The sequence below is a fragment of the Miniopterus schreibersii genome, assembly GCF_964146895.1.
Source record: "Miniopterus schreibersii genome assembly, chromosome: X".
Classification (NCBI taxonomy): Eukaryota; Metazoa; Chordata; class Mammalia; order Chiroptera; family Miniopteridae; genus Miniopterus; species Miniopterus schreibersii.
In genome coordinates this window covers 53,930,178-53,950,358 of record NC_138104.1, presented here as the reverse complement: position 1 = coordinate 53,950,358, position 20,181 = coordinate 53,930,178, and the positions used below count along the sequence as shown (strand labels likewise).

The 20,181-nt window shown below is 35.9% G+C and overlaps 1 protein-coding gene across 1 annotated transcript in view; it reads right to left on the bottom strand.

The window, feature by feature from the left end:
* Nucleotides 1-20,181, bottom strand: part of ZC3H12B (zinc finger CCCH-type containing 12B) — a gene marked incomplete at its 3' end in the record, with an annotated part of 347,079 nt that overhangs the window by 287,614 nt on the left and 39,284 nt on the right. The window contains exon 2 of the mRNA XM_081125898.1: nt 8,942-9,019. The remainder of the gene's footprint in view (nt 1-8,941; nt 9,020-20,181) is intronic.

Genomic DNA, 20,181 nt, shown 5'->3' with positions numbered 1-20,181 from the left:
AGTCCCGAAATCATAAAAATTCTAGAAAAAAACATAGGCTATAGAATCTCAGACAATTCATATAGTAGTATTTTCACAGATACATCGCCTAGGGCAAGGGAAACAAAGGAAAAAAATAAACTAATGGGACTACATCAAACTCAAAAGCTTTGTACAGAAAAAGATAAACCGTCAACAGAATGCAAAGGGAGTCCACTGTATGGGAAAACATATTGACCAATGATATATCTGATAAGAGTTTAATTTCCAAAATATACAAATAACTCATAAAACTCAACACCAGGAAGACAAATAATTCAGTTTAAAAATAGGCAAAGGGCCCGGCCGGGCATGGCTCAGCGGTTGAGCATCAACCTAGGATCCAGGCATTCGGGGTTTGATTCCCAGTCAGGGCACATGCCCGGGTTGTGGGCTCGATCAATGACTCTTTCATCATTGATGTTTCTATCTCTGTCTCTCCTTCTCCTTTCCTCTCTCGGAAATCAATAAAGATATATTTTTTAAAAAATTTTAAAAAAATCAGCAAAGTACCTAAATAGACATTTCTCCAAAGAAGACATACAGAAGGCCAAGAAACATGTGAAAAAATGCTGAATGTCACTAATCATCAGAGAGATGCAAATTAAAACTACAATGAGATAACATCTCACACTGGGAAGTGCCAGAATGTCCACCAACAATACATCAACAAACAACCAGTGCTGGTGAGGATGTGGAGAAAAGGGAACCCTAGAACACTGCTGATGGGAACGCAGACTAGTACAGCCATTGTTGATAACAGTATGGAGGTTCCTTTTTTTGACCTAGTAATCTCACTTCTGGAAATATGTCCTAAGAATCCCCAATGAGAAAGAACATATGTAGCCCTATGTTCATAGTAGCTCAATGTACCATAGCTAAGATGTGGAAACAGACCAAGTGCCCATTAGTATATGTGTGGATAAAAAACTGTGGTGCTTTTGCAGAATGGAATATTATGTAACTGTAAAAACAAAGGAGCTCTTTCCCTTTGAGATAACATGGATGAACCTGGAGACTATTATGTTAAGTGAAATAAGCCAGTTAGAGAAAGGCAAATATCACATGATCTCACTTATATGTGGAATCTAATGAACAAAAATAAACGGACAAAACAGGTCCAGGGGTATGGATTAATGGAACAGAATAATAGATCTCAGTGGGGGGTGGTGAGACAAGCCGAGGGATTAACTAAGAAATATATATGGTTATATGCGTAACACAGAGACACAAACAATAGATTAGGGATGGCCTGGGGTAGGACAGTGGTTAGGTGGAGGGGGCCAAATTGGGAGAAAACAGGAGACATCTGCAATACTGTCAACAATAAAAACGAAAAGAAATAGCTAAGTTTAAGCATAAGAAAGTGTCCCTTTATATGTGACATTATAGTATTACTAAATAATCCCTTATATTCATGCTCTTTCCCCACAAAGCCTAAAAGCTGCTTTAATGTAGAAGTGAATATTAATATCTCTAAATTTAAAATATATAAATTGTCCCCTAAACAGGTATAGTAAGACTTTTAATTTTGAAAATTTTATTAGAAAACTGATTTACTTATATTAATAAAGACTTTTACATATACTTTTAATATATATTAATAAGAAGTATAATTTTTAAAAAATTAAAATGTCTTTTCTTGATTTCAGAGAGACAAAGGGAGAGGGAGAGAGAGAAACATCGATGAGAGAGATTCATTGTTCGGCTGCCTCCTGCACACCCCCCAATGGGGATCGAGTCCGCAAACTGGGCATGTATCCAAACCTGGAATCGAACCATGACCTCCTGGATAAGAAATTTCCTAAATTTGGCTTAATCTTTAAGTGGAAATAATCTAGTTAATAATATAAAGTTGTTTTAGTCAATCACAGTAAAATCTTAGTTCTCAAATAACTCCCATCTCAAAAAATTTGGTTCTCAACCATACTGTTCACAGAAAAAATGTCCATCTTTGAACAAAACTTTTTTTAAAAATTATCTTTATTGTTGAAGGTATTACAGATGTCCCTCTTTTCCCTCCATTGATCCCCTCTACTACCCCAGGCCTTCACAAAACCATTGTCTGTATCTATGGGTTATGCATATATGCTTATAAATTCTTTGGTTAATCTCTTCGAACCACTCCCCCACCTATACATATCCTCTGAGATTCGTCAGCCTGTTCCATGTTTCTGTGTCTCTGGATCTATTTTGTTCATTAGATTCCACATAAGAGTGAGATCAGAAAGAATCAGAAAATCCAAACAGGCCAATAAAAACTGATGAAATCAAAGCAGGAATAAAAAACTCCCAGAAAAAAGCCCTGGTCTGGATGGCTTCATAGGGGAGTTTCACCAAGCATTCTACTTATTACAGCAGTCCTTTTAACATTTCTTGGAATGCTGCTTTGGTGCTGATAAACTCTTTAGTCTTTTTCTTTTGTCTGGGAAGCTCTTTATTTCACCATCTATTCTGAATGATAGCTTTGCTGGATAAAGTAGTATTGGTTTCAGATTCTTGCTTTTCAATACCTTGAATACTTCATGCAATTCCCTTCTAGCCTGCAAAGTTTCTGATGAGAAATCAGCTGACAGCCTTATGGGAGCTCCTTTGTAATTAACAAGTTGCTCTTCTCTTGCTGCCTTCAAGAGTCTCTCTATCTTGAATTTCTGGCATTTTAATTATGATGTGTCTGGGCCTGGGCCTCTTTGGATTCTTCTTGCTTGGGACTGTCTGTGCCTCCTGAACTTGTGTGACTTTTTCCTTCACCAGTTTAGGGAAGTTTTCCGCCACTATTTATTCAAATAGGTTTTCTATCCCTTGCTCACTTTCTTCGCTTTCTGGCAATTCTATGATGTGAATATTGTTATGTTTCATTTTGCCCCACAGTTCCCTTAAACTGTCCTCCTGTGTTTGAAGTGTTTTTTCTTTCTGGTTCTCTGATTGAGTAATTTTTTTCTTCCCTGTCTTCTAATTTGCTAATCTGATTCTCAGTTACCACTAATCTGCTGTTTATTCCCTCCAATGTATTTTTTACTTCTGCTATGTCATTCTTAATTTCCTTTACAGTTTCCATCTTTTCTCATGCTGTTGAGCATTCTTATGATCAGTATTCTGAACTTTGTATCTGATAGATTGCTTATATCCATTTCATTTATCGTTTCTTCTAGAGAATTGTCTTGTTCTTTCAATTAGGGCTTGTCAGTCTTCCCATTTTGGCCGCCTGTTAGGAATTGTTTCTATGTATTAGGTAGATCTGCTATCACAGTCAGTTTTTTTGGAGGGTCTCTGGTGCAGGCCAATGGCAGATGCTCTTTGTGACCGGCTGTGAGTACTGTGCTTGAAGCTTTCAGTGATCCACTGCTTGTGGCTCCCTCCACTGTCGCTGGGTGCATTTGGACAGGACCAAGATGCACACCAAGGTCTGCTTTTCCAAGCCTTGGGTTCAGAAGCAGATTAGGCAAAGACTAAAAGCACCCAGAAATACTCCTTTGCCTGCAGGCTGATTGTAATTCTGAGTCTCTTAATGAGTTTCAGGCTGTAGATCACAGCAAAGTGTAAACTCCACAGAGCAGGGCCAGACATTTTCCAACAGATGGGTTAATTGCTTGACCCCCAGGCTAAAGCTGCCTGGTTGGCAAAGGTCTGCCTGAGAAACATGTCCTCTGCAGTATTGGGGAATGATTGAGCACAGGACTCCAGATGGCAACCTTCTGAGCTCTATTTCCAGAGTCAGAACCCCTTGACTGTCCTCACACAGATCTAGTTCACTCTGCCCTCCCTCTGCCAGAGTGCCAGGTGAGTGGCTGCACATGAAATTTTGTGTCTTGGCCCTTTAAGAGGGCTGTTTCTCTATTACCAGCTGTTTCTCCCTGTCAGACAGAAACCCAGCTGTTTTTCACAGCCAGCTAATATGTGGGCACCTTTCTCAGTTCTGGTGCTCTGGGCTGGGGAGCCCATCTTGGAGTTTAGACCCCAGAATTCTCAGTAGGAACCCCCCACAGCTGAGATATCCCTGGGAAATGTCAGCTGCTGCTTGTGAGAGCCCAGCCAGCAGTCTTGCGCCTCCACACTTCCTACCCATCACTATGCATTATCCACTTTACGTCCTTGGTTATGAGGGTGCTCTCCAGATAGTCTTCAGTTGATTATTCAGGATGGTTTTTCTATATTTTAGTTGTAATTTCAGTTTGGTACTGGAAGAGTGTGAGTGTAGCTTCCACTTAATCTGCTGCCATTTGGAACACAGAACTTAGGTTCTTGACCTGACAACACTTTCATGCTGATACATCACCTCAGGCCACAAGCAAAGGAGAGAAAAGGAGTCAGTTTAGCACTAAACCTCACGTTGTTAATATCTCAGAAAATTGTGCTGTGAATGTTTTTGTGGGTTATTTTTGGCTTTTGTTGTGGGTGAAATGGACAATTAACACAATTTTAAAACATAAAGGGGGCATCAAGAGTGCTAATGTTGTTAAGGGTGTAAAGAAACAATGATCACAGGCCATTGAAGAGGTAGAATAACTGTTGTTGATTTGGATAAATGAAAACAGCGAGTGACAGCATTTCTGAGGGAGTGATATGTAAAAAAGTGAAGATGTTGCATGCTGACTTCCTAAAAGACATCCTTGGAATGAGTGCTAAAAGTTACTCTTGTATGTCTAGTAGGGGGTGGTTTGATAAATTTAAGAAAAAGTGTTTGTTTATACATTGAAGTGTACATTAGACATGTACTATATATAAGAAAGTTTAAAAGAGGGAATCATTTGGGGGTCTGGAATGATTTAATTAAATTTACATTCTTTCTAATGGGAAAAATGATTCAGTTTTTGAACAAATCACTTCTCAAACAGCCTTCCAGAATGAGTTAAGTTCGAGAACAGATATTCAATTGTGTAACTGTGTATTGCCTTAAAATGGGCTTCTGAAGTAGCACTTTTCACATTCTTTTATCTAAGGATTAGCTAAAGAACATATATGCATAGCCTATGGACACATAAAACAGCATGGTGAAGGATAGGGTAGAGGGCAGGAGCTAAGTGGAGGTGGACAAACAAGGGGATAGGGGACATCTGTAATAGTGTCAACATTAAAAATAATTAAATAAAATGGCACTTTTTTCCTGAATGACTTGATAAAATATCAGGCCTGAGGCTATGAAGAGATGCAATTTAGATCTTGTAATACAGAAAATTAGAGATAAATGGATTTTTAAGTCATGTGCTGTATTTTCTACTTCTGGGAAAATGGAGATGTACTTTTTTTAATTTCTCCTGCCAAGTACAACTAAAAACTTTGTCTATTACATATAAAACAAACATAAGACCCCAAAAAGTGAAGAAAAGAAGACAGAATAGCTAGGGAACTTAAGAGGTAAGGAACAACATAGCATTGACTTCCTTGAGTTTTCATTTTGCTTCATATATCACAGACTTGATCTGAAAAAAAAGAGTATTCCAGAAATGCCAATGGGCAGAGAATATAAAAGTCTCAGAAAAATTCTGTTCTCTTTAGCCAAAGGACAAGGAAATGAGTAGCTTAGGAAGACAAATTTTTTTAAAAAACCCCAACAAGATCTTCATTCCAGCCAAATGCCACATAAAAAAATGAGACCATTCCAACCCATGCAAGCAAAATCCAAGTGGGGATTCCTATACTTCCACTCTTACAAAGTTGTAACAAGGAGCTCCCAAACCCCCACCAAGGTGGTATCAGAGAAGGCCACATAGGGAGTATTTTTTCCCCCATAATACAATAACCAACCTCACCTCCCCAACACAGTGTCAATATGGGACATGTAAAGAGCCAGAATTCCCACCCCCATTCAGCCATAGTGAAGAAAATTTCCCATTTGGTGTCAACAGAGGCTAAAAGTGGAGCATGAATGTCTACTTCCACCTGAATGTAGCTACCCTCCCCTTAGCTGCTGTAACAGTGTCAGAGAAAGTTATAACAGAAAGTTTCACTCAGATCCAAAGTTTCATAAGAAAATTCTAAAATGTTGAGGTTACAATTGAAAATCACTCATTATACCAAGACCAGAAAGGTATCAACCAGAATGAAAAAGATAATCAATAGATAACAATAGCAAGACAGATAAATTAGAATAATCAGAAAAAATGTTTTAAAGAGGATATATTAGAAATGCTTCAGTGAACAATTATGAAGACACTTGAAACAAATGGAAATAGTATCAGCGAAGTAATAGAAAGTCTTAGTATTATAGAATTGTACACCTGAAACATATATAATTTTATTAACCAATGTCACCTCAATAAATTCACTAAAAAACGCTAAAAAAAAGAATACCTGTTATCACCATAGCTCCCCACCAAAGCAGAAGTCTCTCTGTTCAACCTGTGCCCTCTAGTCCTCTAGTGTCCTTCTGCACCCATTGATAGGTCACTCTTACAGGTCAGCTGTGGCCCACAGGTTACACACCCTTATTTTCAGGAGACACCACTGTCCACATGTCAAAATAGCTTAATTCTTTCAAAATGACAATACCACGTGTTGTTAAAGACTTCGAGCAATTGGAACTCCCATACACTGCTAGTACAATGAAAGTTGATACATTCACTATGAAAAATTATTTGCCATCAACTACTAACACACACACATACACACACACTGTCACCCAACAATTCCACTCTTCAAAATATCCCCAAACTGGAAACAATGTCCATGATCAGTAGCATGGATAAATACATTGTAATATATTTTAGCATAGAATATTATAGAGCAAGAATAAAGAATAAACTACAGCTACATGAATAAAATTTGTAAACATAATATTTGCCAAAAGAAGCCAGATAAGAGTAAATTTTAGATGATTTCATATTTATAAAGTTGTAAAAACAGGCCGAATTAGTCTATGGAGATATAAATAAGGTTATCTGGAAGAGAGCATAAAGGAACATCTGAGCACTGGCAAGGTTCAAGTTCTTAATCTGGGAGGTGATTAGATGGCTGTGTTCATGAATTTATTAATCTGTATCTATATAATGTATGTTACACTTCAATTAAAATTTACTTTTAAAAAAGAAAAAAAAGTAAACCTTAGTATTTAATAACAAAGAGATGTTTTACATAAACTATTCCACCGAATAAAAACTGAAGGACTACTCCACACTAAAAAAGAGAAATTCTCAGGAAAGATATAAAGGTGAATCAAATGGAACTCTTAGAAATAAAAAATAAAATAACTAAAATATAAAGCTCACTGGATGGGCTCAACAGAAGAATGAAGAGGAGAGAGAGAAAAAAGTGTAAGCTAGAACAATAGAAATTATTAAAACTAAATAACAGAGAGAAAACAAACAAAAAGAATAGAGTTTTAAAGACATGTAAGACTATAACAAAAAAATCTACCAAACATTTGTGTGATTAGAGTTCCAGATGAAAGAATAAAAGAGACTGGAAAAGTACTCCAAAAATAATTGGCTCTTGTGAAAATATTTCAGTTTAAAATGGAACCAGAGGATATGAAATGAACAATCCCATGCACTCAGAAGAACAGAATTTAAGAAATTATAGCCTGATTTTCCACAAATGCCTAATTTAACAGAAGACCAAGACTTATCCCTGACCAGTGAACATCCAGCAAGAATCTATGTCCACAGTCAAGCCAATGAATTTACTGCTTGGACTTTAGTTGAACTTCCTTCTCTTTGTACTCTTTGCCCATAAATACAGCCTGTTCTCAAACTCTCAATGGGCTTCCCTGTACCTTGCTACAGAATGCATTTCCAGAATTGCAATTCCTCTTCTATCCCCAAATAAACTCAACCTGTGATCATTTGAGCTTGCTTCAGTTTACCTCTTTATTCATGTTGACACTGTAAACATCCCAAATTTGGCCAAGGTAAATGACAGCAGAATCCCATCACAGATGATAAAAGACAAAAGGAAGTAGAACAATATTTTTCAAGAGCTAAAAAAAAATCTTTTGACCCAGAATTCTATACCAGTGAAAATATCCTTCAGACATAAAAGGGAAATCAAGATATTTTCAAATGAAAGAAAATTAAGAGAATTTGTCATAGGCAGACTTACCCTAAAAGAATGGCTAAAGAAAGTTCTTTAAATAGAATGGAAATAAAAGGAGAAAATCTGAAATTTCAGGAAGGAAGAAAGAACATAGTAAGCAAAAATACTAGCAATAAATAAAGTTTTCATTTTCCCTTGAGTCTTCAAGATTGTTTGACATATTAAACAAAATTATAATACTGCCTTATTTGCTTCTAAATATATATAGAGGAAATATTTAAGAAAACTATATATGCAACAAAATTAAGTAACATAAAAGTTGTTAATGTTTCTATACTTCACCATAATTAATAAGATGACAGGAATAGACTATATAATAGTACATAATAATGTATAAAATAACATATTGTATAGTATAATATAATGTAATATATAGTTACATATATACATATTATATTTGTGATTGTTCTAGTACACAAATATGTATATACTAACTTTCCACTAAAACCAATATATGAAGAGATATACTAAAAATGTTATAGGTAAATAAAAACGGAATTATAAAAGATGTTTAAGTAACCAACAAGAAGGCAAGAAAAGAGAAACATGAAAAGAAACAGAACATACAGAAAATAAACAATAAAACAGCAGGTTTAAAAGCCCTAATATGTCAGTATTTTCATTTAATGGCATAAATAAGTACACCAATTAAAAGAGAGAGATTGGTAGAGTGGATTTAAAAATATGATTCAACTTTACATAGTCTACTAGAAAAATCACTTCAAATATAATATAGACAAGCTGAAAGTAAAGAATGTGAAAGAGATATAACATGCAAACATTAGAGAAAAGCAGGATTGTCTGTGTTGATATCAGAAGAAGTGGATATCAGAGCAAAGAAAATATCAGAGGCAAAAAGAAAAATGACATAATTATAAGAAGGTCAACTCACCAAGAAGACACAGCAGCCCTACATATCAAGGCACCAAAATATAGAGCTTCAAAATATGTGAACCAAACACTAACAGATCTGAAAAAAGAAAAAGACAAAGCCATAATTATAATTGGAGGTTTCAACACCTCAAAACAAGTCACAAAACAATTAGATAGACACTAAGCAAAGATATAAAAGAGTGCAAGAAAAATATCAAATGGTAGGAATTAATTCACATTCATTTAGAATACTCCATCCAAAAACAGAAGAATGCACACTCTTTTGAGGTGCCAACAATACATATGCCATAATACACTATGTCTTAGTCCATAAACAAACCGGAAATTATTTAATAGAACTGAAATCATACCAACTATGTTTACCAACCATAATAAAATCAAACTAGAAATCAATAACAGAAATATTACAGGAAAATCTACAAATGCTTGAATATTAAACACCAAACTTCCTCATAATTCATCAAAGAGGTCACCTCAAGGGAAATTAAAAATACATTAAGCTGAAAGAAAAAAATATACAAAAAAATTAAAAATGGAATTGCCATTTGACTCATTGATCCCACTTCTAGGAAAATATCTTAAGAAGCCTGAAACACTAATCAGAAAGAATATACGCACCCCTATGTTCATAGCAGCATTATTTATAATAGCTAAGATCTGGAAACAGCCAAAATTCCCATCATTAAATGAGTGGATGAAAAAGCTGTGGTACATTTACACAACGAAATACTATGCAGCTGTGAAAAAGAAGTATCTCTTACCCTTTGAGACAATGTGGAGGGACCTGGAGAGTATTATGCTAAGAGAAATAAGCAAGTCAGAGAAAGACAAGTATCACATGATCTCACTTATATGTGCAATGTAATGAACAAAATAAACTGATTAACAAAATAGATCCAGAAACATTAAAGTGTGCAACAGATTGACGTATTTCAGAGGGAAGGGGGTGGAGGTGGGCAGGAAGAGATTCACCAAAGAACTTATATTCATATATGCATAGCCCATGAACAGATAATAGTGCCTGGAGGCCTGTGGAGGGGGCAAGAGCTGTGTACAGGAAGTAAATGTGGGGGGAAAGGGTAACATCTGTAATTTTTTCAACAATGAAGATAAATTTAAAAAAGAAAATGTATTAAAATTTGTGTTACACAACTAACCCAAGGCTGAGACAGAAACTACAGCACTGATTGTATACATTAGAAAAGAAGAAAAGCCTGACATCAATAATCTAAGCTTCCAACTGAGTAACCCAGAAAAAAAGACCAAAATAAACTTAAAGAAAACAGAATGAAAAAAAAAAAATAAACATAAGTAGAAGAATTGAGAGATTTGAAAAGATAAAAATATTAGAGAAAAAACAATGAAACAGATATGTCACTCTCTGAAAGTATCAATAAAATTGGTAAACTTTAGAAAAAGCAGCACTAAGTTCATAGAAATAACTACATTTCTTAAAAAAAAAGAACAATCTCACATAAACAACCAAACTTTATAACTCAAGAAGCTATAAAAAGAACAACTTAATCAGATGTTAGCAGAAATAAGAAAATGAAGATTTGAGCAGAAATAAAAGAACTAGAAAACAATAGAAAAATTAATGAAATCAAGACTTGGTTTTTTGAAAAGAATAAAAAATTGACAGACTGTTTTTAAAAAGAGAAAAGACTCAAATAAAATCAGAAAAAAAAGAACAGACATTATAACTGATGCTGTAGAAATGAAAAGAATCTTAAGATACAATAATGAACAATTATACATCAACAATTGAGATAACCTAGAAGAAATAGATAAATTGCTAGATTCATACAATCTACTTAAACTAAATCATGAAGAAATAGAAACTCTGAATGAGTATGTAGAATGAATGAGTAATCAAAAATCTTCCAACAGGGACTTTATCATTATAACCAAGTTTACTGATTTTTTCTATCATTTCCTCCAAATCACTTATCAGGCTTTGCCTCTCTCTCTCCTCTCGATCCATTGGCATAACTTTTTTCATTTCTTTTTTCCCCTTTTTGTTCTTCTTCTTTTCTTTCATTCTTTTGTTATCCTCCCTTCTGTCTTACTGTCTTTTTGTTCAATTGTTAGTTTCGTTTCTGTTTCTTGTATTTCTACTTTCTCGTTTTCAACTATTATCCTATTAGTATTCTCTCCCTTAATTTTTTCCTGGCGCTTATTTCAGAATCTTTTCTCTGCCTCTATTATCTCCCAGTAGCTTCTCTATTTTTAAAATTTTAGTTTACTATTATAATTTTCTAAATTTTCACCATTAACAATATACTTCTCTCTCTATAAGCGTTACTTTACTTTCTCTTTCTTTTTTAAACTTTTGTGTGTGTGTGTGTGTGTGTGTGTTCTCCCTTCACTCTCCCAGTTCCATTTTCACTTGGCTTGTTTTCATTGTGACTGTCAAGATATTTTATAAGATACCTCCTGTTTGCTGGAAATTTAATTGGGTATTCTGCTGCCTTGCAAGCACCCATACAACAGCTTACATGACAAGGCTGGTGCTGAGACACACAGCCAACCTGAGAGGAGAGTCCTCCCAAGGAACACTCAAAGACAATCTAGACCCAACCACATTGGGAGAACATAAAGAAACCACAAAAGGGACACCTACGAGAGGGACATGCCTAGAACAAAGACTTCAGAAGTATAAGGAAAACAAACCTCTGGGCTCCATTGGATTCACAAGACAAAAATCCCACCCCATAAGACTGGGAGAGAGCAAATATATCTAATATATAGATACAGAGACTAAAACCTACTAAAATGGGGAGATAATGAAACAACCCCCAAATTAAAGAAAAGAAAATATTGCCATAAAAAGTGAAAGATGAGATGGAGCTAAGCAAGCTATCAGAAACCGAGTTCAGAGTACTGATTATGAAGATGCTCAAGGAACTTAATGAGAAAAACAAGGAAACAGGGGATTATATAGAGGACTTCAGGGAAAACATGAAAAAAGAGATACATAACACCAAAAAAAATCAGACAGAAATAAAGAATGCTGTATCTGATATCAAGATGCACTGGAAGGAATTAAAAGCAGGCTCAATGAAGCGGAGGATAGAATAAGTAACTTAAAAGATAAGGTAGAAAAAAATCAATCAGAGCAGTGAAAAGAAAAAAACATTTAAAAAGCATAAGGACAATCTAAGGGAGCTTTGGGACAACATGAGGTGAAACAACATTCGCGTTATAGGAGTGCCAGAGGGGGAGGAAGGAGAGCAAGGGATAGAGAACTTGGTGGAAGAAATGATGACAGAAAACTTCCCTAGGCTGGCGAGGGAGGAAGGCACACAAGTTCAGAAAGCACAGAGGGTTCCAAACAAGAGGGACCCAAAGAGACCCACTCCAAGAAACATCATAATTAAAATGGCAAATGGCAAAGACAAAGAGGAAACATTAAGGGCTGCAAGAAAGAGACAAGCAGTCACCTACAAGGGAACCCCCATAAGCATTACAGCTGATTTCTCAACAGAAACTCTTCAGGCCAGAAGGGAGTGGCATGAAGCTGTCAAAGTAATGAAAAGCAAGAACATGAAACCAACATTGCTTTATCCAGCAAGGCTATCATTGAAAATTGAAGGTGAAATAAAGAGCTTCCCAGACCAAAAAAAAAAAAAAAAAAGGGTAAGGGAGTTCAGTACCACCAAACCAGGATAGCAAGAAATGCTAAAAGGACTGCTCTAAGAGAAAGAAGGAATAGAGAGAGAAAGATACATCAGCATTAAGAAGAAAACTGGCAGTAAATAAGTTTATATCAATAGTAACCTTAAATGTAAATGGAATAAATGGTCTAATCAAGAGACATAGAGTAGCTGAATGGATAAGAAAACAGGAACCAAATATATGCTGTCTACAAGAGACCTACCTGAGAGCAAAAGAATCACACAGGCTAAAAGTGAAGCGAAGAAATAAAATATTCCATGCAAATGGAAAGGAAAAGAAAGCTGGAGTAGCAATATTTATTTCTGACAAAATAGACTTCAAAATAAAGACCATAACAAGTGACAAAGATGGTCACTACATAATACTAAAGGAATCAATCCAACAGGAGGAAATAACCCTTATGAACATTTATGTACCCAAAATAGGAGCACCTAAATATATAAAAAATTTCTTGGAGGACATTTACGGGGAGATTGACAGCAACACAATCACAGTGTGGGACTTCAACACCCCACTATCAGCATTGGACAGATCATCAAGACAAAATATCAGCAGGAAAACACAGACCTTAAATGACTCACTAGACCTAATGGATTTAATTGACATTTACAGAACATTTCACCCCAAAGCAGCAGAATACACATTTTTCTCAAGTGCACATGGAACATTCTCAAAAAAAGACCACATGTTAGGGCACAAAGCAAGTCTCTACAAATAAAACAAGATTAAAATCATATCAAGCATTTTCTCGGGTCACAATGCCATGAAACGAGAAATCAACCGCTATAAAAAAAACTCAAAAATATACAAACACAAGGAGGCTAAATATCATGCTATTAAACAATGAATGGGTTAGCAATGAGATCAAGGAAGAATTCAAACACTTCATGGAAAAAAACAAAAATGACCAGACAACAACTCAAAATCTATGGGACACAGCAAAAGCAGTCCTGAGAGGAAAATTCATAGCATTACAGGCATACCTCAAGAAAGAAGAAAAAGATCTAATGAACCATCTAACACACAAGTAAAAAACTATAAAGAGAACAGCAAGGAAAGCCCTGAGAAAGGAAATAATAAAGATGAGAGCAGAAATGACATAGAGACTAAAAAACAATACAAAAAAATCAATGAAACCAAGAGCTGGTTCTTTGAAAAGATCAGTAATATTGATGCACCTTTAGCCAGACTAACTTAGAAACAAAGAGAGAGTACCCAAATAAATAAAATCAGAAATGAAAGAGGCGATATAACAACTGACCCAACAGAAATTCAAAGGATTGTAAGAAAATATTATGAGCAACTGTATGCCAACAAATTGGACAACATGGGGGAAATTCCTAGCAGTATACAACCTTCCAAAGGTGAATCAAGAAGAGGCAGAAAAGCTGAGTAGGCCATATAACAACTAATGAAATTGAAGCAGTAATCAAAAAACTCCCAGCAAACAAAAGTCCTGGACCAGATGGATTTACAGGTGAGTTTTACCAAATATTCAAAGAAGAATTAACACCTATTCTAATTCAAACAATTCCAGAATATTCAAAAGGAGGGAAAACTCCAAAACCCTTTTTATGAGGCCAGTATCATCTTAATCCCAAAACCAGATAAAGACACTACAAAGAAAGAAAATTACAGACCAACATTCTTGATGAACATAGATGCTAAAATCTTCACTAAAATACTAGCAAACTGGATCCAGCAATACTTTAAAAAGATCATGCACCACGAACAAGTGGGATTAATTCTGGGGGTGCAAGGCTGGTACAACATCCACAAATAAATAAACGTGATACATCACGTAAACAAAATGAAGGACAAAAATCATATGATCATATCAATAGATGCAGAAAAAGCACTTGACAAAATCCAGAACCCATTTCTGATAAAAACTCTCAGCAAAGTGGGAACAGAAAGATCATACCTCAACATAGTAAAGGCCATATATGACAGATCGATAGCGAATATCATAGTCAATGGGCAAAAGCTAAAGCCATTTCCATTAAAAACAGGAAAAAGACAGGAATATCCACTCTCACTACTCTTATTCAACTTAGTACTGGAAGTCAGAGTCACAGCCATCAGATAGGAAGAAAACAAAAAACGTATCCAAATTGGAAAGTAGGAAGCAAAACTGTCATTATTTGCAGATGATATGATATTGTACATAGAAAACCCTGAACACTCCATCAAAGTACTACTAGATTTGATAAATGAATTTGGCAAAGTAGCTGGATACAAACTCAACATCCAGAAATCAATGGCATTCTTATACACCAACAATGAACTTTCAGAGAGAGAAACTAAGAAAAGAATACCATATAGCATTGGAACTAAAAAAACAAGATCCTTAGGATAAACTTAACCAAGGAAGTAAAAGACCTGTACTTGGAAAACTATATGACACTGTAAAAAGAAATAGAGGAAGATTTAAACAAGTGGAAGAATATACCATGCTCATGTATTGGAATAATTAATGTCATTAAAATGTCCATACTACACAAAGCCATTTATCAAATCAATTAAATGCCTATTAAAATGCCAACAGCATATTTAACAGATCTAGAACAAATATTCCAAAAATTTATATGGAACAAGAAAGACCCCAAATAGCTACAGCCATCTTGAGAGAAAAGAACAGAGTGGGAAGGATCACATTACCAGATTTCAAACTGTATTACAAAGCCACTGTAATCAAAACAGCCTGGTATTGGTACAACAGAAATATAGGTCAACTGAACAGAACAGAGTCCCCAGAAACAGACCCACACCATTATGGTCAGTTAATATTTGACAAAGGAGGCAGGAGCATACAATGGGTAAAGGCAGTCTATTCAATTAGTGGTGCAGGGAAAATTGGACAGATACAGGCAAAAAATGAAACTAGGCCACCAACTTTCACCATACACAAAAATAAACTCAAAATGGATAAAAGACTTAAATGTAAGTCATGAAAGCATAAAAATTCTGGAAGAAAACATAGGCTGTGAAGTCACAGACATCCCACGTAGTGGAATTTTCACTGATTCATCTTCTAGGGCATGAGAAACAAAAGAAAAAATACATATGGGACTACATCAAACTAAAAAGCTTCTGCACAGCAAAAGAAAACAGCCTCAAAATACATAGGAATTCCAAGGCCTGGGAAAACATATTTGCCAAGGATGTATCTGATAAGGGGCTGCTTTCCAAAATGTACAAAGAACTCGTACTTCTCAGGAAGAAGAGACAAACAACCCAATTAAGAAATAGGCAAAGGACCTGAATAGACACTTCTCCAAAGAGGGCCTACAGATGGCCAAGAGACACATGAGAAAATGCTCAACATCGCTAAGTATCAGAGAAATGCAAATTAAAACCACAATGAAGTATTATTTCACACCCGTAAGAATGGCTACCATCAACAAATCAACAAATTACTTGTGCTGGCGAGGATATGGAGAAAGGGGAACCCTAGTGCATTGCTGGTGGGAATTCAGACTGGTGCAACCACTATGGAAAATAGTATGTAGGTTCCTCAAAAAATTAAAAATGGAGCTGCTTTTGACCCAGTGATTCCACTTCTAGGAATATATCCTAAGAATCCTGAAACACTAATCAAAATAATATATGAACCTCTATGTTCATAGCAGTGCTGTTTACAATAGCTAAGATCTGGAAACAGCCCAAGTGCCCATCAGTACATGAGTGGATAAAAAAACTGTGGGATATATACACCATGGAATACTACGCAGCTGTAAAGAAGAAGGATCTCATACCCTTTGGGACAGTATGGATGGACCTGGAAAAATTTATGCTAAGTGAAATAAGCCAGGCAGAGAAAAACAAACATCACGTGATATCTCTTATATGTGGAATCTAAAGAACTTAATAAACTGATGAACAGAATAGATTCAATGACATGGAAGCATAGATCAGACTTACGAATGTCAGAGGGATAGAGGAGGGCGGGTGGGTGGAAGGGGAGAGAGTAATCAAAGAATTTATATGCATATATTCACAACCGAGGGACACAGGCAATGGTGGGGAGGGGATGGGGAAGGGGGATGGGACGGGGTGGAAAGGGTTATTGGAGAGAAAAGGGACATCTGTAATATTTTAAACAAAAGCAAAATTAAGAAAAAAAGAGAAAAAAACCCATAAAGGTCTAGATAAAAAGTAGTAATAAAACCCTGATACAAAACTTAGTAATGGGGTAGAAAACAAGAGAGGAAGGAGGCTTGGAATAACGCCTTCCTACTATCACCTGCTCAAAACTTATTTCACAGTCAGTAAATGATTTATTAGTATTACAGTTAAGTCATCTAGAGAAAAATAATAGAATTTCCAATATTGCTCCAAAACCGCTTAAGAATTTTGCTAATTATAAACCAGAACTTGCAAAGAAGTGCAGAAAGTTGTTTTTTAAAAAAATGTTCAAATACCAATATATATCCTAAGGAACTTGTTATCAATGAATATTATTTAGGGCACAAGTATTAGAAACTCAGAATAAGACTCAAATGCTGAAATGCGAAAAGCACGTCCTGCATGTTAGGAGTAAATGACCCTAACTGACCAAAGCTTTGCTCACATGAGACATTTCAAAATGTATGGATGGCAATAACAAATCTTCCTGTCTCCTTCTGTTATAGTTACAGGGAATGCTATTAAATCCAAAAGTGGTATTTGTGTACATATCATAGCAGGCAACAATTATAATCTACAGATATTTTAAATTTAATTTTTTAATTTGTTAGTATTGTTATACAGCAATGAACATTCAGTAAAAAAACACCTAATCACTGTGCATTATGCAACAATCAGGCTAAATACTCCTAATTTTCTGTCATTCTTTTTCCTTGACCCCTGAGTACTCATTAAAGGTTAATTTATTTAAATATCTGAAACATTCATTATAATCTACTTTAATAAACTAATGAATTTTTGGAAAAAAGAAATCTTCGAACAAAGAAAAGTGCAGGACCAGATTGTTTCTTTCATTAATTCTACCAAATATTTAAAGAATAATGTCAGTCAATCCTTCTTAGACTCTTTCAACAAATTAAAGAGGAGAGAACACTTTTAAACTCATTTAATGAAGCAAGTATTATCCTAATACCAAAAACATCACAAGTAAAGAAATCTACAGGCCAATATCTTTGATGAATACTTATGCAAAAATCCTCAAGAAAATTATAGCAAACCAAATGCAACAGCATATTAAAAGGACCATACACCATGGTCAAGTTAGATTTTTCCCTGAGATGTAAACATGGTTTGATATCGGAAAAGCAATTAGTCTAATAATCATATCAAAAGAATAAAGGATAAATATCACAAGATCTCCTCAATAGATACAGAAAAACTTTTGACAATATTCAAAAACATTTTCCACACTTTCATGATAAAAAATTAAAACTAAGAAGACAAGTAAAATAATTCAACATAATAAAGTTCATATATGAAAAGCCCACAGCAAGCATTATAATCAATGGTGAAAAGTTATAAATTTTATTTTGAAATCAGAAACAAAGCAAAGGATTCCCACTCTTGCCACCTCTTTTTAACACAGTACTGGAAGTCTTAGCCAGAACAATTAAGCAAGCAAAAGAAATAAAAGGCATTGAAATTGAAAAGGAAGAAGTAAAATAATCTGTTTGGAGATGATATGATCTTATGTATACAAAACCCCGAAGACTAAATAAAAAACTTAGAATAAACCAATTCAGTAAATTTGCAAGATGAAAATACCAACATACAAAATCAGTTTTGTTTCTATACACTAACAAAATATCTAAAAAAGAAATTAGAAAAACAATACCATTTAAAACAGTCCCCAAAACAAATAAAATTATTAAGAATAAACTAAGGAGGTGAAAGACTTCTATGCCAACAACTATAAGTAATTGATAAAAGAAATTAACCAAAATACAAACAAATGGAAAGACATCCTTGTTAATGGGTAGAAATACTTAATATTATTAAAATGTCCATGCTACCCAATTCAATGCAATCTGTATTGAATACACAATGGCACTTTTTACAGAAGTAGGAAAAACTATGATTTATATGGAATTACGAAAGACCACAAATAGCTAAATCGGTCCTGAGAAAGAACAAAGCTGGAGACATCACAGTTCATAATTTCCAAATATATTAGGAAAGTGACAATCAAAATAGCAACACACATCATTCCTTATTTCAGTCTCTCTCACAAGAAACCAACTAGGAACTACTCATAGACAAGAAAACATTGTGAAAACCCCAGAACACAGAGGTGAGGCTGACGTGCCACCCTGGGTCACAGAGACTGAGAAAGGTAAAAGAACAGCTACTAACCACACCCAAGACCAGCATATTGCTGCATCAACAGGGCCTACCTAGGCTGACTATTTCTCCAGTGAGAACAAGAGAGCCCAAGGTAAATATCCAGCTCCATCCCATTGCAGGTCACTTCCCACCCACCAAAACCACTTGGGTCTCAACTCACGGGGAACACAGGAAGAGTCTGTGGGGCTTGACTACTGAAGATCAGATTGAAAGAGAGAACAGGGTGGGGTTTACAGAAATCAGTGCTGGGATCTTGGCAGACTTGAGTTCCTCCTCAAAACAGAACTCAAGTAGTGATACCAGCCAGTGGTTCTGCCCATCTGTGGAGCCAAACTCATGGCCCCATCTTGCCAGGAAACTTGGTGGACAGTTCTGTCTGATTTTGTCTATAGCCAATGAGCTATACAGGCCTAGAATCTGTTCTACCACACCACCCAGGCAGAAAAAGAAAACTGAAGTCCTATTTACTGCTTAATATAGCCCTTGCCTTGCCCAACCAGTAAATTTAACCAGGGCAGCTGGGAAGCTGCACAGCATTACACCATGACCCTGCTTACAACAGCAACAAAGCAGAAAGCTTAACAAGTGGCTATGCTTATCTGAAGAGTTGAACTAGAGGCCCATTCTGGACAAGGAGCTTGGTGGGAAGTTCTTCTTGTCTAGCTTCCCAATCTAACAAGCCAGATCAGCCATGGAGCCTGTTCTGAGGCTTTGCTTGAGCAGGTAAATGGATTTAAAGCCCCACCTATTACTGAATAGAGTCCAAAGTCCTGCCTGACCAGATGGTCTAGCCAAAATACCTGGGAAGCTATCTAGCTCATCCAACAGCTCCAATTATAGCAGAACCTGAGCAGAAAGCCCAGATAGCGGTTTTTTCCACATGCAGAGCTGACCCAGCGAACTTGTCTGCCAGGGAACTTGGTAGGCAGTCTGTCTGATTTGGGTCCCCAGTCAATGAGTTGTGCCACCCTTAGAACCAGATCTGTCATCCTGCCTGAACAGGGAAGAAGCATCAAAACCCTGCCTACAGTTTAATAAACACTCAGTCAAGTCCAACCAGGAAGCCTAAGCAGAACACCTTGGAAGCTGTCTGGTCCACCCAATAGCTCCACTTGCTATGGCACTGAGAAGAGAGGCCAGCCAGTGGCCCTACCAATGTGCAGTACTGATCTGGTGGACCCATCTGGCCAGGGTCTTTGGTGGGCAGTACTGCCTCATTTGTTGCATCCCCAGCCATAGAGGTGTAAT